A 25,306-nucleotide genomic window follows, 5' to 3' on the forward strand; every position below is an offset into this window, starting at 1 on the left:
CATTTTAAACTATTCCATTGAAGACTGCAACTAAAGATTATTTTAATTATAGATTCATCTGATGATGATTTCTTCAAGATTATAAGCATACAAAAATAAATAAAATATATATTTTTTAATGTTCTGGTGCTGTTGCAGAACAAACACATTCATTTGTGCATTTACATTGATTTATGGTTTACTGTGGGACTGGAAAAGAGGCCTGGCATGTGTGCCCAGTTCCACAATGATTGAGATTTATAAAAAAAGAATAATGCATACGTTCTGCTTTAAAAATATGATTTGCATGCATCTCGCCCCTGGTCAAATATTTTATGATTAATATTGCCTCACTTTGTACTAAAAACACTGTATGTGTGTTTGGTTACAAAGCAAAGTAGACGTAATTCTGACCACCACTACTGACCACATTAACTTGTATCACCACCAGCTCTTTCTGCAAGCACATTATAAACACCTGCTGAGCCAGCAGAGAGACAGAGTGTGGATCGAGAGTGCAGACATGTTTGTGTGGATGGTGTGTACTTCCTGAGCACACAAAGATGACTATAGGAACAGTGTGAAAATGAGCAGCTTTGGCATCAGGATTAATGGGGAGAAGTATTTAACATCAGATCTGCCACAGCCACTATGTTTTAAATTCTCATACAACTATAGTATCTTTCATAGTATTCTGACAGCATGGGAATAATCTCAGTGAAAATGACTACAGTCTGTGTCAATTTTGAAATTGGGAATGCCAAAGCCAGAAAATTCAAATTAAACACATGGCGGATATCCTGAATGGATTTCCTTCCTTTGACTTCATTTGGTTTGAAATGTCTGCTGCAGGAAGCTCTATTATAGTGTTGCTACATTGTTTTGCTTCTTTTTAGACACAGAGTACATAGACTTGTAACCAGTAAGAGTCTAATGCTACGGCCACACTATGTTTTAATTTTAAATAATCCCTTTAAGACAAGTGATTCAGCTTGTTTCAGAAATAATCTCTGTTCATACAATCAGGCCTGAAAACCCATATCACATGACAATTCATGTAGACTGAATGTGCACATACCGGTGTAAACAAGAAGGAGATTGTAAACTTGTTAAGTTTTGGTACTGGCGGACCCAAAAGCAGAGAGACGAGGAGTTGTATAAAGTCAAGGGTTTTTTTCAACAATTAAGGGGAATGAAGAAGACGAGGGCAGGCAGGTGAGCAGGAGGAGATGAGTTCCAGGGTTGAGTCAATTAGGTTTCTGGAACAAAGCAGGCAGCACAGGTGAGCTGGAGAGGAAAATGGAGCTGAAGGCTGAACAGAGAGACGCCAGAGAAATCTACACATGAAGCAAGCAAAAACAGTGTAAAACAAAGGCATCCAAAAAAAGGCACACTGGAGATCAAAAACACAATGAAAGAAAGCTGGAGAGTCACTGGTAGAAAAGGAACAATCTGGTACAGAAGTGAAGTGGAAACCAGTGTTATGTAGTGCCTGTTGATGAGTAGATGAAGCTCAAAGGACAAGAGGGGACAGGCTTCAGGAGGAAAACATGAAAAGCTGTGTCCACCTTAAGCCGCGTGAAGGCACCTCCTGCACGGAGGTGGCTTCATGCAGTCAACCGAAGGATTGATGATTTTATCAATTTCATATGGACCAATTGATCCGGGAGACAACTTTAGAAAGTCAGTCTGGAGGAGCAGATCCCAGGAGAGCAGTGAAACCTTTTGGCCAAGCTGGTAGATGGGAGCAGGAACGCAGTGACGGTCCGCCAACCGCTGGTTCTGAGCAGCAGTCTGTATGAGCGCAGAACGGGTAGCCTCCCAGATCCAGCGACAGCACTGCAGATGCTCCCTAATGGACAGGACCGCCACCTCTGTCTCCTGTGCAGGGAATAAGGGAGGCTGGGAACCATTAGAGGCCACCAGAAACATTGTCGAATGAGAAAAAAAGTTCTATTAAAATCTGGGTGACAGGCCACCTTGGACGAGTGCCCCCACTAACACGCCCAGAACCTTTGTTTGACAGGCAGTCGAGAGGACAGGTGGAGGTGGAGGTTGCGTGTGCTGGGACTCCCAGACCACGTGCTCAATCTCCCAACCGGCTGCAGCTACGACACAGGTAGACGAGATGATGATTTCCACAGGACCTTCTTCTTCACGAAGGGTGAAATGTCTGGAGAGGGCATTGGGCTTTATTTTCCGAGAACCAGGGCAGTAGGTCCGGGCCAATTGAACCGGCCAAGGAACTGAGCCTATCGTTAGTTGAGGCACTTGGCTGAATGCAGGTAGGATAGATTTTAGTGGTCAGTATAGACCACAAATGGATGAGCTGCTCCCTCCAACCAGTGCCTCCACGTCTGGAGAATGAGTACTATGTTCTCTGTTACAGACGTTGTAGTTACTCTCCGCTCGGGACAGGTGACGTGAGAAGAAGGCACAGGGATTGAGCTTTTGATCAACAGGGGATCTCTTGGAGAGTACTGCTCCCACACTGGAATCTGAGGCACCTACCTCCACCACAAATTGCAGGTTGGGGTCAGGGTGTGTGAGCACCAGAGCAGATAAGAACATTTCTTTGAGCCTAGAAAAGGCGTGGATGATCCATCTTCACCTGCCCCCATTCAATGACAAAACCCAGAAAACTTACAGTGGCCTTGACAAACAGTTTATTCCCAAGGAATCTCTGTAGTACAAGCCTGACGTTTTGGATGTTCTCCTACAGGCTCTGGGAGAAGATGAGGATGTTGTCCAAGTAGGCAAAAACTAAATGCTTCACTATGTCCCTTAGAAGGACCTTGATGAGTGCTTGAAAAACTGTGGGAGCATTGGTGAGACCAAAAGGCATCATCAAATACTCAAAAAGGCCAAGAGGGGTGTTGAAAGCATCTAGGCCATGATAGTCAATATACAGCGGAGTGAGCCATCCTTCTTAGCCATGAAGAAGAAACCTGCACCAACAGGGGGAGACGAGGGTCAGAGGAGCACCTCTATTAGCCTTCATCATGCAACCTGTTGTCAAGTCGAATGATAAACACTATGAGACTGTCAAGATAAGCTGTCTCATCCCTAGCAGCTAGCTCATCCTTAATGCTTTCTGTTAACCCCTGAATGAAGTGACATGATATGATCCCACCCACTCTGAGCAGCCAAAATCCTAAAATCAACAGCATAATTAGCTACCGAATGTGGTCAAAGATCTCAAGCAACTCAGCAACAAATAGCAGATATGACATTACACAGACGTGACATTACTCTGTTTTTGGTTGCTCATCTGTAGGAAATACTATGAATGAAGAACAGCAATGGTTAAACGTAATAAAATAAAATGTATAATTTAACAACCATAGTGGGTTTTTTTTAATTAACCACTGGTAGTCAAGGCTTATGTTGTTTGTTTTCTTCTGGTGAATGGTCACATAGTCACGAATCAGGAACTCATGGTCTACTGGAGAGCAGTGCAACTTGTTTGATTTCTGATGGACTTGCATTGTAGGTTTGTTAGCAACACTGAATTAGGTAATGCCAGACTTTCATGGAAACCAGTGAATGCAGCACACAAAGAGTAGTTTGCTTTCTGAGTACTCTAAGGGCACTTGCATCTAGTCACTCGCATCTAACATTTGCTGTAATCATACAATAGTCCCAAGGAGTGAACCTCAGTCGGGTTCATCAAAACTTTTATCAACTCCATTCTGTCATCATGAACAAGTGGCCGTCCAGTGCCCATTTTTTTCACATTTTTATAAGATTCACCCCAACTTCAACTTTTAAAGCTGGGGGTGACAAGAACTAGATTGTTGTCATTCTCCCATCTCCAGTAGATATTTCAATTGCGTGGACTGAAAATTTCACCTACTTAGTGTAGGTACAGTAATAAAATAACAACAACTAGCATTTTATCAAAGTAAATGTGCATTATATGTATAGTTATGTGAATATGTAGTTTTCTTAATATCCATAATGCTCCTCTTCCTAAACCCCTCTCCCATACTCTTGTCATGTAATCTTGTGCCTCTAAAGACATAGCTTCTTTATTGGATATAACTATCAGTCACTTTCTTTCTCCTTCTTTACCTGTTACCTTCCACCATCTCCAACTTTACATCACTCGCAGTCACTGTACTCAATCAAGCTTTGACACAATGAGGTCACACTGTTGTGTTCTCCACAACATTTAAAACATTTGTCTATCCCGTTCTCATCTTGTTAATGCAGACAATTCATCTCGCATCTTTGCCTACCACATACTTAATGTGTAACTATTCGTCACTTCAAGCCTAGCCTGGACTTGGGATCTACAAATGTTACATGATTAAAAGATCACCAAAAGTGTGCAGCAATTTGAAGGCAACATCCCTCTGCCCAAATGATTGAGCCTCTGCAGCACCACTTAAATTTGAGCAACATGCCTTTGGCAGCTTCAGAACAACGGTGTCACAAGTTCGAGTTCACCCACATGACAGCAACCACTCTAAAAACATTCTCCATTATACCAAGCTCCAGTCGTCACACAAGCATCTGTGCAGGTAATCTTTTAAATAAAGCTTCTGTCATAGCTCTGTGCTTTGTGCGTTTTAAAGGGAAGAACACACTTCCATTGAAGGTCTAATTACTTTGACAAATCACAGAAGAACATGCAGGCTAGGGCTTTCCTCTCTGTGTGCAGGTAAACATGGCTAATAGAAATGCCACAGCATGACTTCAAAACCTTATCTATTAAAGAAAATATGGCACACCCCCCTAAAACATTAGAGTGGCTTATAATCAAATGTAAATGGTGCAATTGTGAAGTAAAACTGCGACATGAATAACTGTGGTTACTGTTAACTGACTGAGTCACTCTGCTCTTACTGCCATATCATGAATGAAGAACTAAAAACCAATGAGAAAAATGCTGAGAAAATCATAATACCGAGGTAGTGGCTGAATGAAACAGTCCGTAAATGATTTTATGTATTTTGTTGCCACATATAAGTGATGGTTCTCCCTACGTGGAGTGCTGTGAAGATGCGCTTAATAAGATTGTCAGTTAAAAACCTGATTTGTTATTGAGATAACTTTACATATCAGGATCTAATGCCCTCATGAGCACTCCAAACGAACTAGAGCACACTTCTTATTTTAGGCTCTGCATTATACTTTTGTATCTTTTACACCGTTTGAATGGGATTCAAATTCCAGGAGGTTGTGAGTTATAAAATACTCACCATCCTCGACCATTACAGTCAGTGCTAACATTACAAAAGGTGTTTCATAATAGAAAATGAATTCCTGTTACAGAGTCAGCTGTAGGAGGGTGTACTACCTCTTTTGTGAAAGAGGATTATATTATTTCATTATTTAGTACTGAGCATAAAATAGATGAGATTCAACAGAAAAGAAATATCGCAATATTGCAGACATGAGCAGTTGAAGAAATGTACAATCATGCAAACTGTGTTGATGTCACGGCTACATTGACGCAGAAACTGCTGCATTCAGCAATACTCAGCCAATGGCTCTGTCTGGAAGGGTCTCACCAAATACAAACCTATAGCCCCCCTACTCCATCAACGTTTTGTGCCTGGCCAACAACGTGAAAGAGTGGGGGATACTTCTGACACCAGCTCCAGCCATCCGTTCCACCTCCCCTTGACTCAGTCACTATTATCAGAGAATTGCCATTAACAACATTTAAACATTTAATTTATTATAATTTATTTCCAATACAGGTCTGCCGTTATTAAGTAAGCCAAAAGCTTTCTATTTTGAAGCAGCAATGATGTTTGGTTTTCACCAGTATTAACAGTGAAATACAGTAGATATCTGAAAGTACAAACACAGACACAGGAGAGAAGCTAACCTCCAAGAGACAGAACCCAGACAGAACCCCTGCAAAGCAGCTGACCTTGAGTCTCTTGTTCCACCCTAAAGCACTGTGCTGACCAGTCTTGAGGCCCTGAAACACCAGGCAGACACCTGGCTGTCAGGGGTTTTTGGGGCTGTCACTGTCATGTCTGTGGCTCTTGTCGTTGCCACGTGTTCTGCACCATTGGCACTTGATCATTTTGAATTTCGTTTTATTTGGCACAAATATATGTATACACTCAAGAATGAACTGATTAGAATGCGATGAACGCAATCTTCAAATTTGGTATATAGGTCCACGTTGACTCAAGGATGTACTGAATCAAACGTCAAGGTTTATGGCAAGTTTTTCCTTACTCGAATCGAGGGTCTAAGGACAGAGGATGTCGTTTCGCTGTACAGTTTGTAAAGCCCAATGAGGCAATGTGATTGTGGTTTTGGGCTTTATAAATACAATTGATTTGAAGGTCACGCTGACGATTCGTATTGTGAAAGCAGTATCTCAAGAACGCCTTGAGGCAGTTTCTTCAAATGTGGCACAAATGTCAAGGATAAACTGAACATTTTGGAGGTCAAAGGTCAAGGTCACTGTGACCTCAAATCTTGTGAGGACAATATTTCAAGTTCTAGTTCTAGATCTCTTCTGCCTTTTCACCATTTGCAGCCAGTGTTTCCCACAGGATTTCATGAGACTATTGTGGATGGACTATCTAGGGGCCTGTGTGCCTTTTACACATTTTAAAGTTAAATGCATGAATGTGTGTATGTGTGTGTGTGTGTGTGTGTGTGTGTTTGTGTGTGAGTAAGGGTGGCTTGACTGACTTGGAGTGAAAGATGCTTTGCTGGAGCAACAGCGCAAATCCTCAATATTCAGAGATATTCAGAGCTATAATGAGTAGTAAAAAATATTTTCGGATCATTATTAGACTAGAATTTTGCAGCAAGAGTCTACATAAGTACTGGGAAACACAAGTTTGTATCAGACATATTCTCAATTAGAAGTGGCTTTATAAGCAAGAGTGGTGTCACAACATGCTGCTTAATAATAAAGTAGCCTGTAGTCGTTGCGGTGTGTTCAAGTGCAGCTTTTTGGCCGGGACAGAGGAGACATCAGGCGATGCAACAGTAAGCCTTCATCGACCCTAGTTATTTGATATTGTTTTGTGTGTGAGGGCCTTCAGATGTTCTCAGACATCTTCAACATTGCACTGGAGACATGCTAGTGCCAGCCTGCTCCAAAGCAGCTACCATCAACCCTGTCCCCCAAAAAACCACGGGACTACAGACCCCTCATTCTGACCTGAAGTCCTGGAACTAATATTATGATTGGCTGCCACTGGATAAAAATGTATTTTGATTTGTAACTGATTGTTACTCTAGGGATGAGAAGATAGAAGAAAGATTGCCCCCTGCATCTTTTTCCTTGGTTGTTTCTGTTGTTGTCATGGTTGCAAAGCAAGCCCTAAAAGCAAGTTCAAAATATTGCATCATTATCAACTCTGTGGCAAATAGCCGTTGTAGGAGATACACTACCAATAAATGTAATTTATTAATCACTGGCGATTAATAAAACACTCGTTAATGGGGCACCACCTCCGATGTTTTATCTATTTGAATAATCCGGAGGTAATTAATCAAATTCGACTAAACAAGGTTAACTTGTATCAATTCTAATCAATTTCAGATCAATTTATTCAATCTCACAAATGAAGCAGTGATTTCTACACAGTTTCCCTCGGTTCTCCACATTAAAACAAACCTGCACAGACAACGACGTACGGTTAAATATGTTTATTTACTAAATAAATCAGGGTGAATAAATGAAAGGATGATTCAAGCAAACAACAATGATAACATAAAATGTGGAGACTAAATGATCATGATAATGAATGTATGGAGATGAGCGGATGGTAAAGTCGCGAGTCTGGGAAGCATTCAAAGATTACGGGAGTAATTTGGACACTAACGAGACCCTAACCGGATTACTTATTAATTAAAGATTACTATGAATCAAAAGTAGAGAGACACCAGCTCCGAAACATGCGTGTGACTCCAGCAGTGTGCATGGGTGTTTAGCCTACTTTTGCCTGAAGAGCCGGGGACGTTCACCACCTTGGACCACTCGCCGGAGTTGAAAGCTTGACCGCGGCTTGCGGTACCGGTCCAAGAGCAGGAGTTGAGTCGCGGATCGTCTGCGGCTTGCAGTGCCGGTCCAAGAGCCGGAGGGAAGTCGCAGCTCGTCCGGTCTCCCCGCGGGTGGTTCTCTCGTCCAGGTGTCGGAGGGAGAGCGCAGTCCGTCCAGTACTCAGCAGGAAGGTCCCGGTCCGCTGCCCAGCGGGATGGCACCGCTTGTGAGCGTTGGGGGCAGTGCCGATCTCGGTTTGGCAAAATGTCTTTTCGTTGCAAACCGTTCAAACGGTTTGTTGATGCAGGCAATTACTGTACAACTTTATTAACGCTGTTGGTCGTAAATAAAGTCTTCTTCTTGCCTGGAGTGGTGACTCTGGACTTTTGATCGAACTAATTCAACTTTCTTGACGAAAATAACTAGAGAATAACGCTGGCCGGGCGAGTCCTCAGTTATTACTCAAAACAAGACGAATTAAGTCAATTAACTTCTACTGAGTAAAATAATAATACTTAACAAAAACGAAAGCACTTAAAATCAGTGCGTCCTCAAATTAGAAGATTGAGGTAAAAATCGCACGTGGTCAATTGTGCGGAGATTTCTGCCTAAGAGCGTGTCGCAAAAATACAAAAGGTAAAGGTTGAAAAGTTAAAAGAGCTAAGAAATTTTTCAGGAAGAGTTACAAAAAGAGAGTTACAACAAGAGAGTTACAACAAGAGAGCGAGCAAGAGCTGTCTCTTGGTATTTGTAGTCCAAATCGGCAGGCGGTCCCAAGGGGAGGGCTGACGATTTTCACTGTGTATCATATCAATCGCCTACACTTACGAAACTTGAATTAAATTTAAACCGATTTAATGTTTCGAGATCGTGCTTCGCCTTTCTCAGGACCTTACCATGGCAAAATAAATGGACTTTATCTAACAATGAAATAATATGACCTGATTAAATTCGCTGAACAACTAAAAGAAATTAACACTGGATCAAACATGAAAACACTTAAAGATACAGGAGAACTAATAGAATTTGACCACATATACGCATTTCTTCTAGTCCTAATACTTGTAAATGAAGAAACATATTACAAACTTTTACTAGTAATCAGGAAAAACATATTAAACGAAAGATCCCCCGACAGTCTAATTCCTTTGTACCCGGACTCACCACTGGAGGGCACTGTGGTTCCACCAAACACAAGACACATTTAAACATTAAATTTGATTTCAGTCAAATTTCATCACAGAGAAACGGGAGAAAGATCAGTTTTATGAACTTCTCTTACTGACTCTTAACCTGTTGGAATTAAGAGAATGAGATCCTGACTTAATGGTTTAATTAGTAAGTAGTCTGAAATCTGGAGGAACACAGAGACCATTTGGGTGGAATGTGACCAGAGATAAGGATACCAGGCATATGTCATAAATAACAGACGGGAGTATCACAATAACAAATGGTAAAAAGGTTTCCAGTGTCCTCTCTCCTAACGTGTGGATTAGAAGTTTAGAGAGGAAGAGAGAGAGACACAGGTAGAAAGAAATACAGTAAAACAAAGGGGAAGAGAGCCATTTGATGTGTGAATTAATTTACATATGTAAAGACTCTGTATTGACACCTTCTGATGACCAGTTCGTTCGTCCCTCCTGGTGAACTGGTAGAGGACTCAACATGACCTGTGGGGAGAATTTATCTGTTTGAAAGGGAGAGAAAGTTCATTCAAAGGCTTTGGGTTGTAAATTCATTAAGAGTGTCCTCATATGAAGTATTTATGAACAAAGAAAAACACTGTCCTCTCTGCCAGGCGATAAGATGGTGCCCCTCTTCCTGTAGAGGTGCTTCATCCAGATTAACAGAGTTGATAAGAAAAACAGGGCCTCAGTGTAATGCAGAGGCGATGGAAATGTGTTCCTACACCGTGCAAGTTCAAGGAAATGGCGACTTCCATTTCTCTCCTTGCCGCTACTTTGCACATCTTCAATGTTTGGCCCTCCACATTGGAGAACCTTTGTTTTCCAAGCATGAGCAGACCTTACCCCAATCTGAGCCAGAGTAATTCAACTTACTTTATTCCTGCTATTGAAGGATGAGTATAATATTGTATCCTTTATTGTGGCACTAATTTGAGTTTTTAATCACTTAGAAGAAAGTAAAGTAAAAGAGAGGAAAGAAGAAAGAGTTTTGAGTCCTATTCCCAGCTCATCAAATACTGACGCTTTGGGTTTTCCAATTCGTCAAATGCTCACAGTTTAGGATGACGACCCAACCCAACCTAAAGTCTCAAAGCGTCAGTATTTGATGAGGACTCAAAACTCTTTCTTCTTTCCTCTCTTTTACTTTACTTTCTTCTAAGTGATTAAAAACTCAAATTAGTGCCACAATAAAGGATACAATATTATACTCATCCTTCAATAGCAGGAATAAAGTAATTTGAATTACTCTGGCTCAGATTGGGGTAAGGTCTGCTCATGCTTGGAAAACAAAGGTTCTCCAATGTGGAGGGCCAAACATTGAAGATGTGCAAAGTAGCGGCAAGGAGAGAAATGGAAGTCGCCATTTCCTTGAACTCGCACAGCTATTTGCCACAGAGTTGATAATGATGCAATATTTTGAACTTGCTTTTAGGGCTTGCTTTGCAACCATGACAACAACAGAAACAACCAAGGAAAAAGATGCAGGGGGCAATCTTTCTTGTATCTTCTCATCCCTAGAGCAACAATCAGTTACAAATCAAAATACATTTTTATCCAGTGGGAGCCAATCATAATATTAGTTCCAGGACTTCAGGTCAGAATGAGGGGTCTGTAGTCCCGTGGTTTTTTGGGGGACAGGGTTGATGGTAGCTGCTTTGGAGCAGGCTGGCACTAGCATGTCTCCAGTGCAATGTTGAAGATGTCTGAGAACATCTGAAGGCCCTCACACACAAAACAATATCAAATAACTAGGGTCGATGAAGGCTTACTGTTGCATCGCCTGATGTCTCCTCTGTCCCAGCCAAAAAGCTGCACTTGAACACACCGCAAAGACTACGGACTACTTTATTATCAAGCAGCATGTTGTGACACCACTCTTGCTTATAAAGCCACTTCTAATCGAGAATATGTCTGATACAAACTTGTGTTTCCCAGTACTTATGTAGATTGAGTCCTATTTCCAGCTCATCAAATACTGACGCTTTGGGTTTTCCAATTCGTCAAATGCTCACAGTTTAGGATGACGACCCAACCCAACCTAAAGTCTCAAAGCATCAGTATTTGATGAGTTTTATTTTGCATTTGTCACATATAACAGGGCTTTTTGCCTCCCCTGAGAGGGGAGTTTTATTTCTATTTTTTTATCTTGTTGTTTAAAATATGTAAGCATCACACAAAAATAACCAACACAGTATACAAGGTTGAGACTGAATAGTTATTTTCATTACATTTTAAGAAATTGAATGTGATTTGCTGACACTATATGTGCCTTCTGCAGAAGTGCAGTCGGGTTGCATTTCTCCAAAGTTGATTCTGTTTCAATTTTTCACCTCAGGAGGCTGCGTTTTGTTTGTTTGTTTGCAGCACCTGCTGTGGTCCACACATCCACAGGCTAAACACACTACCCTCGTCTAAATGAATGGCAGGACTGGTGTGCTGCCCTCCTGACAGAACTGACTGTGCAGTGCTGTTTGTCCGTGTACAGCTGTTGTTGTGTTCCTTCTCATTCATTGTTCTGCAAACCCAGAAGAACGTACACTGATCAGCCACAACATTAAAATCACCTGCTTAATATTGTGAAGGTACCCCTGCACAGCTCTGACCCATTGAGGCATAGTCATAAGACCTCTGCGGGTGCCCTGTGGTATCTGGCACCAGGATGTTTGTGGTGGATCCTTTGGGTCCTGTATGTTGGAGGTGAGGCCTCCATGGATCGGACTTGTTCCAGCATGTCCCAGATGCTCGATCAGATTGGGTTCTTGGAGACCCAGTCAATGCCTTGGGCTCTTTGTTGTTTTCTGTTTAGTCCCCCTAAGGCCAGGGGATGATGATAGTAACATATTAAAATAAAACCAAGTGTAAAGGAGGGAAAAGAAACTGGATGTAGTTGTTTAAGCTAGAAAATAGTTTATTTACAAAAAGTAACACTGGTCAACAAAGGAAGATTAATCTCCAAAAGCAAATGTGCAGTCTGTAGCTCAGTCACTCTGGCTCCTGCACACCACAGCTGCCCAGCCCACTGGAACCAGCAGCATCATCACCCAGCCTAAGTAGCAAGTAAGATCAGATGTGGACCTCCGCAGGCAAGGAGGAGGGGGAGAATGAGGGCGACACCTGAGTGAAAGCACAACACAAAAACACAACACAAACACACCGACCACACTAGGGCTGTAACATTTTCATCAAGCCTTTCCTGAGCAGTTTTTGTGGTGTGTCGGGGCACATTGTCCTGCTTGGGAGGCCACTGCCATGGGGGAGTGCCGTTGCCATGAGGGGGTGTACTTGGTCCACAACGGTGTTTGGATGGGTGGTGTGGGCCAAGTGGTATCCACATCAATGGCAGGACCCAATGTTTCCCAGCAGGTCACTGCATTGTCATGAGATGATCAATGTTATTCACATCACCTGTCAGTGGATTTAATGTTGTGGCTAATCGGTGTGAGAAGTTATTTGAATTGATTTAAAAACTGTAGGAGATACACTAATAATAAACACTCGTTAATGGGGCACCACCTCCGTTATTTTGTCTATTTGAATAATCCGGAGGTAATTAATCAAATTCGACTGGACAAGTTTAACTTGTATCAATTCTAATCAATTTCAGATCAATTTATTCATCTCATATATGAAGCAGTGAGATTCTACACATATCCATCGGTTCTCCACATTAAAACAAACCTGCACAGACAACGACGTACGGTTAACTTTGTTTATTTACTAAATAAATCAAGGTGAATAAATGAAAGGATGATTCAAACAAACAATAATGATAACATAAAATGTAGAGGCTAAATGATCATGGTAATGAATGGATGGAGATGAGCGGATGGTAAAGTCACGAGTCTGGGAAGCATTCAAAGATTACTATAGTAATTTTGACACTAACGAGACCTAACCGGATTTCTTATTAATTAAAGATTACTATGAATCAAAAGAAAAGAGACACCACCAACTCAAGAACATGCGTGTGACTCCAGCAGTGTGCGTGGGTGTTTAGCCTACTTTGCCTGAAGACTGGGAGATGTTCACCACTTTGGACCTCTCCGGAGCTGATAGCTTGACCTCGGCTTGAGGTGTCGGTCCAGGAGAAGGAGCTGAGTCGCGGATCGTCTGCGGCTTGAAGATGCCGCTCGAGCCGGATGGATGTCGCAGCTCGTCCGGTCTCCCAGTGGGTTTCTCTCGTCCAGGTGTTGGAGGGAGAGCGCAGTCTGTCCAGTACCCGGCAGGAAGGTCCCGGTCCACTGCCCAGCGGGATGGCACCGCTTGTGAGCGTTGGGGGCGAGCCGGTCTTGGCTTGGCAAATGTCTATTGTTGCAAACCGTCACACGGTTTGTTGATGCAGGCAATTACTGCACAAAGCTGGTTGTTGTAATAAAAAGTCTTCTTCTTGCCTGAAGTGGTGACTCTGAACTTTTGATCGAACTAATTCAACTTTCTTGACGAAAATAACTAGAGAATAACGCTGGCCTGGCGAGTCCTCAGTTATTACTCAAAACAAGACGAATTAAGTCAAATTAACTTCTACTGAGTAAAATAACGATACTTAACAAAACGAAAGCACTTAGAATTAGTGCGTCCTCAAATTAGAAGATTGAGGTAAAAATCGCACGTGGTCAATTGTGCGGAGATTTCTGCCTAAGAGCGTGTCGCAAAAATACAAAAGGTAAAGGTTTAAAGTAAAGCTAAGAAAAATTTAGAAGAAGAGAAATTTTAAAAAGAGGTTACAGCAAGAGATTACAGCAAGAGAGCGAGTGAGCCGTTGTCTCTTGGTATTTGTAGTCCATATCAGCAGGCGGTTCCTAAGGGGCGGAGGCGAGTTCACTGTGGATCATATCACTCGACACTTACGAAACTTAAATTAAATTAAACCAATTTAATGTTTCGCGATCGTGCTTCACCTTTCTCAGGACCTTACCATGGCAAAATAAATGGACTTAATGAAATAATATGACCTGATTAAATTCGCTGAACGAATAAAAGAAATTAACACTGGATCAAACATGAAAACACTTAAAGATACAGTAGAACTGATAGAATCTGACCACATATATAAGCATTTCTTATAGTTCTAATACCTGTAAATGAAGAAACATATTACAGACTTTTAATCAGGAAAACGTATTAAAACATAGATATCTTGAAAGTTTAATTTCTTTGTACCCGGACTCACCATTGGAGGGCACTGTGGTTCCACCAAACACATGACACAATTAAACATTAAATTTGATTTTAGCCAAATTTCATCACAGAGAAACGGGAGAAAGATCAGTTTTATGAGCTTCTCTTACTGACCCTTAATCTGTTGGAATTAAGAGAATGAGATCCTGACTTAATGGTTAATTAGAAATGGTCTGAAATCTGGAGGAACACAGAGACCATTTGGTGTGGAATGTGATCCAGAGTGCCTCCAGACGGGTAATAAATTCAGACCTGAAGTGTTTGCATAGAACAAGTCAGAAGGTTTCCAGTGTTCTCTTAAAAGCTAATGTGTGCTTTAGAAGTTAGAGGTGAGGAGAGAGACACAGGTAAAGAGAGAGATACTCTAAAACAAAGAAAGAAAAAACATTTGATGTGAGTTAATTTACATATATAAAGACTCTGTATTGACACCTTCCGATGGCCAGTTGTCCCTCCTGGTAAGCTTCACAGAGGCCTCCCCATGACCTGTGAAAGAGGATATGTGTGCTTGCAAGGGAGAGGAGGTTCATCCAAAGGCTTTGAGTTGTAAATTAATTAAAAGTGTCTTCATACGAAGTATTTACAACCAAGAAAAACACTGTCCTCTCTGCCAGGCGATAAGATGGAGCCCCTCTTCCTGTAGAGTTGCTTCAAACTTAAAAACAGAGGTGATAAGAAACACAGGGCCTCACATCAAAGATATAAAGGAACACAGCCATGTGCTCCTACAAAACTTACCTCATCACTCATCACAATTCTTAAAAAGTATTTCTATATTTCCTTTTCACAGAGCTTCTGATATCCTTAAAGCTATGGTCTACGATTTGAAAGATTGATCATTATTATTAACATTATTTAGATGGTGGTTATGGCCCAATAGTATGACCTACACAATGTAGGAAAGGAAAGGAACCAAAGGAACCAAATAAATCCATTCTCTCTAGCGCCTGCAAAACTGAAAAGAAATTGGTAAAAATTGACCAATAGGAGCCATGCGGCCCGCATGGCTCCTATTGGTCAATTTTCCCACCCATTCCCCTCGCTCACTCTCCTGCTCCTGGTCACGCCTCGTCCCCGGACCCACTTCCGCATTTGAAACTACAAGCGGGCAAGAGGTTTGTTTTGCCCTGAGCAGTTCAGGCACGGAGGGAAAGCAGAGCTTGCCCCACCGGCAAAGGCTGAAAGAAAGCGAAAGTCTGTCACTGAAAAGGCAGACACAAAGCGGAGATGTAAACAAAGAGGTCTCAAACCCGAATAAACATTGGGTCATCATTTGAACAGTGGCGAAGGGTCCGTGAAGATATGGACCCGATGCTGATACAGTGGAGTTTCTGTTGAACAGGTGATCTTTCGTCTTTATTGTGGATGTGGTGACACAGATAACTTTCATGCCGATGCTGGCTTGTGACTGTGAAAGCTGCCGTTAGTTTGTTTTTGTGTTACTAGACGGTGTCGAGACAATTTCTGTCTCTGCAGTATTGTCAACACTTGTTTATTTGTTCGACGGAGACGTTAGCCTCTATGTTAGCATTGTAAGCTAACAACAAGCTAACACTGCTATCATGTTTACACCAAATCAGCCTATGTATTTGCTTGTGGCAGCTAAATGAAGCAGCAAGTAATGCAAGCTAAAGCTATTCTGATACAGCAGAGTTTCTGTTGAACAGGTAATCTTTCGTCGTCTTTATTGTGGATGCTGTGACAAAGATAACTTTCATGCCGATGCTGGCTTATGATTGTGAAAGCTGCCATTTTTGTCTGTGTTATTAGGCGGTGTCGAAACAATTTAGAGACGTTAGCCTCTATGTTAGCCTTGTAAGCTAACATTGCTATCATGTTTACAACAAATCAGCCTATTTATTTGCTCGTGGCAGCTAAACAAAGCAGCAGCGCAAGTAAGATGAATGAAACCCTCCGCTTCACATTGGGGTTTCATTCATCCAGTCCGGATTTATTTCTCCATAAAAACCTCTCGCCCGGTCACTACTCAACTGTTTTGCTAACCCTCCTCCCGGTCTTGTCCATTTGTTTTCAACGAAGCCTTTGCTAAATCGATATGATGGATTATCATATACGCATTACGATGTGTGTATTTGGTTGTCTTATCTGTCATAAACAAGAGATTACAGTTTACGGGCACGTTTGTGACTCGGTCTGGTGCTACTCAGACAACAGCTGGGACACAGCTGGTCCGAGGCTCATGTAGGTTTATTTTTCAGCCATAATGTGGATGCGATTGTGATTAAAGCTGACGGCAGCATCTGTTAGTCTCTTGGCCCTCAATAACTTTTAGAAGTGGCTAACTTAGCTATTGATAAATAGTAACTTATTACCTAGCTGTAACGTAACATAGCTGTAACATGCTAATGACGTTATGCTAGCTTGGCTGTGGAGCTTAGCTGTGGACATTGTAATGACTTACAAGATTTAGTTTCAACGTGCATTGTAGTAACTTTACCTGTGAATCCGACATCGTTACTCCGCATTCAAAGCTGGTGCTGTATTTGGTTTCTGCCGGCTTGTCGCTCTTGGTGCTTGTTGCGGGAGGGGGTGTGTCGCAGGAGGCTCCGAGGGGAGAGCGATACGAGCTCGGAGGGGAGGGATTAAGGAGCACAGAGGGGAGGGGTGTGTGTGTGGGGGGTAAGCTTTTTTCAAATCTTTCTCAGATCGTAGACCAGAGCTTTAACTAACTGCAGTCTCCTGGGTGTTTATCGAGGAACCAGTTAGCTATCTGCTAAGCTAAAATTAACCTTGATGTTCTAGTAAGGGCAGAATAACTGGTGTTTTCCCTGCACAGCCTGATTTGATCTGAATATGGCCTTAGTCATAGCAGATAGAAAAGCAATTATGAACCAAATGACATTATGAACAAGTTGTACTTTTTTCAGCCTAGTTGTAACAATAGCTGTGTTTTACTAACACATACAGGGAAAACCAACTTGAGTTTTCTTAAGGTGGGAGATCTTACCTGCTAATTAGACTGATGTGAGCTGACCCCTCGAAAGAATACGGACAGATGGAGTTAGTTACCATGGAAATTTCATAACCACCTGTGGATATGTTCACTGAATCTCATCAACAAGGCCCATGGTTCAGAGGCAGATGTACATGCACATGCACGTGCATGCAAGTAGACATGACAAACACACATATTGGTACTCTTTTAATCACAGCATGGATGAGCTACAAATAGCAAAAAATGTCCTTAGCAGAGTGCTATAGCCATGGTTGCAACTAACTGGAGAGGAGAAAGCTAAAAAAGAAAACACAGGCTAATATAAACATGTCAGTCAGAGAGAGAGAGATAGAGAGAGATTCAGATAGACAGAGGAAGTGGGGTAAAAAACTGAAGACCTGAAACATGAAATAACACCTTAATTAAACATTCAGCTATCACCCACACACTCAGGCATATACATGTTTACACACATAAAACAGCAATGAAAGTGTGCACCAAATTCTTCAGTGGTGGCAACCCACACAATCACACAGACATTCAAACACACACTCAGTCCCACAGAACTCTGAATCTGCAAACAAGAATTAATACTTGATGGATGGAGATGGAGAATGACTGATTTGAATGTTCAAAAGCCTAAATTTTTTACACCATTGTGAGATGACATATTGAAAGGAAAAGAAATAAACAAACAAACAAGAAAATAAAGTCACAGAGAAAAAACAGAAGAAAGTCCCTTCATATCCTGAAATATAGCCAACACGAGCTTGAATACATGGACTGCATCAAGGTCGCTTTTAAATGAATTAAGTCTTATTTGTACCTTAATTACACTCCACTTTCCCCTCTGTTACATCCCTAATTAGCATGAGAGAAATGAGAGAAATGCATCCTGAGTAACTGGAAAGGCACAGCCAGAGACATGCATAGTGTGGTCAAGTCAATTACATACAGTAGATGTAAAGACCTCATTGGAGACATGTCACTGTCCCTGCCAGTGCGAGTTAAGCAATGTCATCTTGTCAAAAAACCTATGCCTTTAAGCAACATGTCCTCATACCTAAATGACTGAATAGGTTGACCCTGTCCTCTTCACTTTTTACACTACTTCACCTGCCTTCCTCCTTTGATGCCACATTAATTACTACAGCCACTGGAGGTTGCTAAAACAACATAAAATGAATCAACGTTTACTAACTTTATTTTTTAACACTACTTGACTGACGACTGAAAGGAGACTGGTACAGCCGGAGATACTGCATTTAGGTCAGAAAAATTAAACCAGTTCAGATCTTGGTTTTGAAAAATCTAAGCACGTAAATGAGCACTGTCTGCAGTTCAAGGGAATCATCATGCAAGACAAGTGCAGTATGCTTTTAGTACTAGTAGCCAACAGTCTCAGCACAATAATAATAATAATAATAATAATACATTTTATTTATAACACGCTTTTACAGGTGCTCAAAGACGCTTACATAAAAATATCAACACAATTAAAATATAGAACAATGTGGAGTAACACACAATTAAGATACACAAACAATGTAGAAGGTTAAAAAAAGACATAAAATGAGAAGAGGATAAAAGAACAGAAAATTAGACATATTTAATTTAATTTACAGATTAAAAGCCAATTTAAAAAGGTGTGTTTTTAGGAGTGATTTGAAGGTGTGGTGGTCTGTACAGTCTCTGATGGGTTTGGGGAGTGAATTCCAGAGGGTGGGGGCGGCAACGGAGAAGGCTCTGTCCCCCCAAGTTCGGTGCTCGGTCCGAGGGGGTAGGGCAAGGAGATTTCCCTCTGAGGATCGAAGGGTACGGGAGGGAGTGTAGTGGTGGAGCAGGTCTGTGAGGTAGGTGGGGGCCAGGTTGTTAAGTGATTTGTAGGTGAGCAGGAGGATTTTGAATTGTATGCGGTGTGAGATGGGGAGCCAGTGCAGTTTTTGGAGGACAGGGGTGATGTGTTCTCGGGAGCGGGTGTGGGTGAGCAGGCGGGCAGCGGAGTTCTGAATGTATTGGAGTTTATTGAGGACTTTGGATGATGAGCCATATAGGATGCTGTTGCAGTAATCTAGTCTGGATGTTATAAAAGCATGGATCAGGGTTTCAGCAGCAGAGAAGGTGAGTGAGGGGCGGAGACGGGCAATGTTCCTGAGGTGAAAGAAGGCGGTCCTGGTGATGTGGTTAATGTGGTGGTTGAACTTGAGTTGGCTGTCAAAAATGACTCCAAGGTTCCGGATGTGAGGGGAGGAGGACAGAGTGCAGTTGTTGAAGGTGAGGCTGAAGTTTTGGGTGGTTCTGGTGTGGGATGTGGGACCAATGATGATGATGTCTGATTTGTCGCTGTTCAGTTGCAGGTAGTTTCTTTGCATCCATTTTTTAATTTCAGTGAGACAGTTGCTGAGTGTGGAGTAGGTGGTGTTGTGATGGCTTTGATGGAGATGTACAGTTGGATGTCGTTGGCATAGCAGTGAAACTGGAGTCCGTAATGATGGATGATTTTGCCAAGGGGGAGCATGTAGAGGATGAAGAGGAGGGGACCAAGCACCGATCCCTGGGGGACACCTTTTGACAGGGGAGCGGTGGAGGAGGTGCAGTTGTTAATGCTGATGAACTGGTGACGGTTGGTGAGGTAGGAGTGGATCCAGGTGAGTGCTGTGCCAGTGATGTGGGCTGAAGATTTCAGTCAGGAGAGCAGGATGGAGTGGTTGATGGTATCAAAGGCTGCTGTGAGGTCAAGGAGGATGAGGATGTTGAGTTGTCCGGAGTCTGAGGAGAGGAGGAGGTCATTGGTAATTTTGAGGAGGGCTGTCTCTGTGCTGTGTTTTGATCGGAAACTGGATTGGAAGCATTCAAAGAGATTATTGGAGGTGAGGTGGGTTCTGAGTTGAGAGGCTACAGAACGTTCCAGGATTTTTGATAGGAAGGGGAGATTGGAGATGGGGCGGAAGTTACTTGGATTGTCAGTGTTGAGACCAGATTTTTGTAATGATGGGTGTGATGGCAGCCAGTTTGAGGGTTTGGGGAACAGAACCAGAGCTGAGGGAGGTGTTAATGATGTCGGTGATGAGTGGGGAGATGACAGGGAGGCAGTCCTTAATGAGTTTGGATGGGATGGGGTCCAGTATCTTCAATACAATGAGGTTGTAGGTAAGCTTTGTCATAGGGACTCAAAAAGTATTGACAGAGTTTATGACACATGAATTAATTCTCAGAAATATCTATTATTAGACTTTTATGACTGGCTGAATTACCTTGAAGAAGTCCACAGCAATGCTGTTCCAGAACACATAATAACTGTATGTGAAATTGAATCAGTACCCTACAATCATTTAGCCAAGTACTAATAACTTTCTGTACACACCATGAACCTAATTTAGTTTTAGTTTTACTTTCATAATTATTTTTTTTCAAGAATCATCACAATTGGATTGTAAGTGTGATTACTGATGATGATGATGATGATGATGATGATGAGGATGACTGGATTATTTTTTCAGATTCAACAGTAATAGATCACTCTCCATCTCAGTCCACTTGCCTTTCGAATCCTTCTTCAAAAGTTATCATATCTTCAGAATTTAGCACTTTCATTCTATTGTTCTTCAAAAGTAAACATCATGTACAAATGCAGAGAGAGATTAAAAGAGACAACATATCATTGTTTATACTTACAACCAAGTATGTCTAATTTTTGCCATGAACTGGAGTCAGTCCTTTGGAGAAAGAGGTCTACATTTTGTTTTTTCTGCTCAGCAGCATTTCATGAGTATTCAGTACAGGAAACTGCATTTGTTTTAAAATTTGACACAGCATTACACAATTGAATGCCATTGTAGAAACATTATAAATAATACGGCAGATAAAAAAATGCTTGCTTAAGAATACAAGTACAGTGACCTTTGCTGAAACGATTCAAATACTTGGAGTTTGACCACACACCTTAGTGTTTTACATGTGTGCTTACTAGGAGACACTGTTTGAAGCAAAACAATACAAATAAAAAAAATAAAATAAAAATTGGCAATGTCCTAAAATGTATATCAAAAATATTCACTGCCATCAGGGAGTGCTGTCACCATGGAGAAGTGTACTTGGTCCACAACAGTGTTTGAATGAGTGGTGCATGTCAAGTGGCATCAACATGAATGCCAGGACACAAGGTTTCCCAGCAGAACATTGCACTGTAATGAGATGATCAATGTTATTCACATCAATTGTCAGTGGTTTAAATGTTGTGTCTGATCGGTATATAATCTTTCCAGCATGTTTTGGGTCTGTCCATGAGACTCCTACCAGTTGGACATGTCCAGATAACCTCCAAAATGAGGTGCGTAGCAGGCATCCCGATAAGATACCCATACCACCAACTCATTTTGGCTCCTTGTATCAGTGATCTCATTCTTTTGGTCACTATCCAAAGCTCATGACCATAGGTGAGGGTTGGAATCAAAAGCTTTACCATCCAGCTCAGCTCCCTCTTCACCGTGACAGTCTGTTGCAAGGCCCACACTACTGCAGATGCTGAACCAGTCCCCCTGTCAATCTCTTGGTCCATTTTACCCTAATTTGTAAGCAAGACCCTTAGATACTTGTTCTCCTTCACTTGGGGCAGCAGCTCACTTCCAACTCAGAGAGAGCAATCCACCATTTCCTGGCAGAGAACCAATGGGCTGGACTTGGAGCTGCTGACTCTCATCATGGCTGCTTACGCTTGACTGCAACCTGCTTCAGCTTCTGATAATGGTCAGAATCAAAATCAACTTTGTTGGCAAATGGTAAATGGACTTACATTTACGCCCTCTACAGAAAGGGACAGAGTCGTCTCTATTTTCTGAGATGGCTGAGGTCCTTCAACATCTGCCGGACTATGCTCAGGATGTTTTATGAGTCTGTGGTGGTCAGCGCTATCCTCTATGCTGTTGTGTGCTGGGGCAGCAGGCTGAGGGTAGCGGATGCCAAAAGACTGAACAGACTGATCCGCAAGGCCAGTGACATTGTGGGGGTGGAGCTGGACTCTGTGACGATGGTGTCAGAGAGGAGGATGCTGTCCAAGTTACATGTCATCTTGGACAATGCCTCCCATCCACTCCCTGACGTGGTGGTCAGCCACAGGAGTACATTCAGTACTAGACTGATCCCACCAAGATGCACCACAGAGCGCCACAGGAAATCATTCCTGCCTGTGGCCATCAAACTGTTCAACCCCTCGCTTCGAGTGTCAGACACTCTGAGTCAATAGGAGGACTCTGGATGCTTTGTTTCTCTCTAATGTGCAATAATTAAGACAAACAATGTGCAATAACCCATATTTCAACTGTAGCATTATTTATTACACTGTATATTTTTATTATTATCATTATTATTATCATTATTATTACATTGTATACATGGATATATTCTAGTAGAATGTACATTTCTTGTATTTTTGTTCTGTTTTTGTTGTTCTTGCTTATATATAGTTTTTATTCTTCTGCATATTTCTGGGACTTTGAATGGGAGCAGCTGTAATGCAAGCAATTTCCCCTCGGGGATCAATAAAGTATTTCTGATTCTGATTCTGATTTATAGAGAACTTTCGTAGTCTACCGATTAATCAAAGTGCTTTAAAAATGCCCAGCCAATCTAACACATACACTCACGCCAATGAAATAGCGATGAGGACCAATTTTCAGGTTAGTATCTTGCCCAAGGACACTTCAACATGCACTGAAAGTTTGTCGAACCACCCATCTTCAGACAACATGCTCTACCTCCAAAACCACAGCCACCCAGGTAATGTACTGTATGTACATGAGTCAAATTCCTTGTTGCTCTCAATATTACACACTGTTCCAATAGAAATGAACAGCTGATAGGTAGCCATGAATAATAAACATAAAAATAGAATTACAAGCAGGTGAAAGAAATAAGTGCATAAATATAAAGAAGCAACAATGGCCAACAATGTACCATGTCTGTGTACAAGTCAACTGTTTCTGAAAATTGTAAACAATACAAACAAACAATATATACATACAAAGTGCATATTAAAAAAGATTGTGTTAATATAGTACATGAAGTGGGTGATAGAGTACAGTATATGCATGTACACATGTCTATATATACATAGTATTTACAGTATGCAGGATTTAGATTGTTAAAAACAGTGTGCCCCAGAACCTTCTTGCTTTGAAGCGATAGCACCAAAATGTATTGCATCAACAAAAATCTTTGGCCAAAGCTCCTTGTTATAAGTTGTACATGTGCACTTCACTCGCTGTAATACAAGAGATAGGAGCTTGCTGGGCGCTGACTTTCACCGCCCCAAGGCAGTGATAGACAGCGCAAAAAGGAGTTAACGTAGGAGCAGATGATGTTGAAGTTCGTAGGGAGTTAGAGGAGCCTTGTATGATAGAGTGAGTTGGGAGAATAGATCGAAATGGAGGAAGAAAGTTCAGTTAAGTTGCTGTGAAGCACTTTGCAGAAAAAGTGAAAAAAGCATGAACAAGCTAAAAGCCACATGGAAAATGCTATATGTCTTAGCATGTTTGGTAGAGTAAATATTGCTACTCAGCTTGATGAGGGCTACAGGATAGGGATCAGAAGACAACAAGGAGGTTCAGAGGACTAGTTGATTTTAAAGCGTAATAGATGCAGCAGTACAAGAACATCTGCAGAGTGCTACTGTGTTTAAAGGAACATCTCAGAAAGTACAGAATGAACTCCTTGAGCTCTCAGTTTTGAGAGTGCTGACTTGTTTTAAGTCATTTTAGTCATTTTTCAAGCTAAAATATAAAAAACTTTTTCTGTTTCCAGCTTCTTCTAATTTTGTGCTGCTGTTCCTCTTGTCATTTACGATAGTAAGAAGAGTCTTGTACTGATGGTTCAACAAGCAGGGCTCTGGGAATATGTAATTTTTTAATGAGGGTCATTTTAATGTGGTAATTATACTTTTTGTGGAGAAACCATATGAAACAGATATTACTGTTCCAAGCAGAGTTCCAGGCAGAGTCTTTGACTTTTACACCCGCCCCCCCCCCCCCCCCCCCCCCCCCAAGGTTTTGGAAAACTCATTTCTACATACATCATCTATTTACCAGCAGATCAAAGGGTTCATTAAGGCATCACAGAGCTATATGTATATAATCCTTTACCTTATGGTCCTTTCCCTCTGCTTCCCTTGACAATTATCAGAGGACTTTGCCATCTGCACCTTGTTATATATGGCTTGAGCTTCAACCCCGATCACCATGACAACATAAAGCACTGGCTGTGCTGTAGTCATGGTGATGAAAGCAGGTGGACACTGAGGTGTGAGGAGTGATGCAGGACAGGAGCAATAAAGAGGTTTGAGGGAGGAAATTGAGACAGTCATAAGAGGAGCACAACTGAGGAAGGGAAAAGAGGGCTGGGAATATATTGGAAGGCACCATCATCTTAATTTTCCTGCCGTCATTTATTTTCCATCTCTCTCTATTTCTTGTACTACCACTTTCATTCTGTTCCATTATGTTACCCCTCAGTCCATCTTGCTTTATGTCTCATTATATATCTAACACATCTTCTGTGATTGTATGTTCTACTGCCCATTGTAAACTCATCTTCCCTTTAACCCTCTGCCACTTATTTATTTCTTTAACCGCTGGTGGAATCTTGAAACAAGTCTGTGATTCCACTCAGCTGTCTTATCTTCTTGTCACTACTTCTTGTTTTTTTCGTTGGCCTCTTCGTACTTTCTCTTTTCTAACTTTGTAGTTATAGCATAGTGAGGAATAACAGAAAAGAAGCTTCAACCATTTCAGTGTGATATAAATGAGAGAAGTCCGACTGACAGAGATACCTTTCAAAAACTTCAACTTCTCTGACGCCCACTTGTCTTCATGCTTTGAGCCACAGTTGCTGCTGTTTTTGTGCGATATTCCATTTCAAATCCTCTGCAGAGCTGAAGCAGGGTTCAACTGACAATGTTTTTTGAAAAAAAGTGTATTGAAGGTGCTGATATTTAGTTAGTTTGACACTAATCAGCAAAAACCTTATAACCGCTGACAAGTA

General features: G+C 41.6%; 1 pseudogene; it reads right to left on the bottom strand.

The window, feature by feature from the left end:
- Nucleotides 1–2,865: 2,865 nt before the first annotated feature.
- Nucleotides 2,866–21,830, bottom strand: LOC141004128 (uncharacterized; annotated as a pseudogene).
- Between the last annotated feature and the right edge of the window lie 3,476 nt (nt 21,831–25,306).

Source organism: Pagrus major, chromosome 1, assembly GCF_040436345.1.
Source record: "Pagrus major chromosome 1, Pma_NU_1.0".
Classification (NCBI taxonomy): domain Eukaryota; kingdom Metazoa; phylum Chordata; class Actinopteri; order Spariformes; family Sparidae; genus Pagrus; species Pagrus major.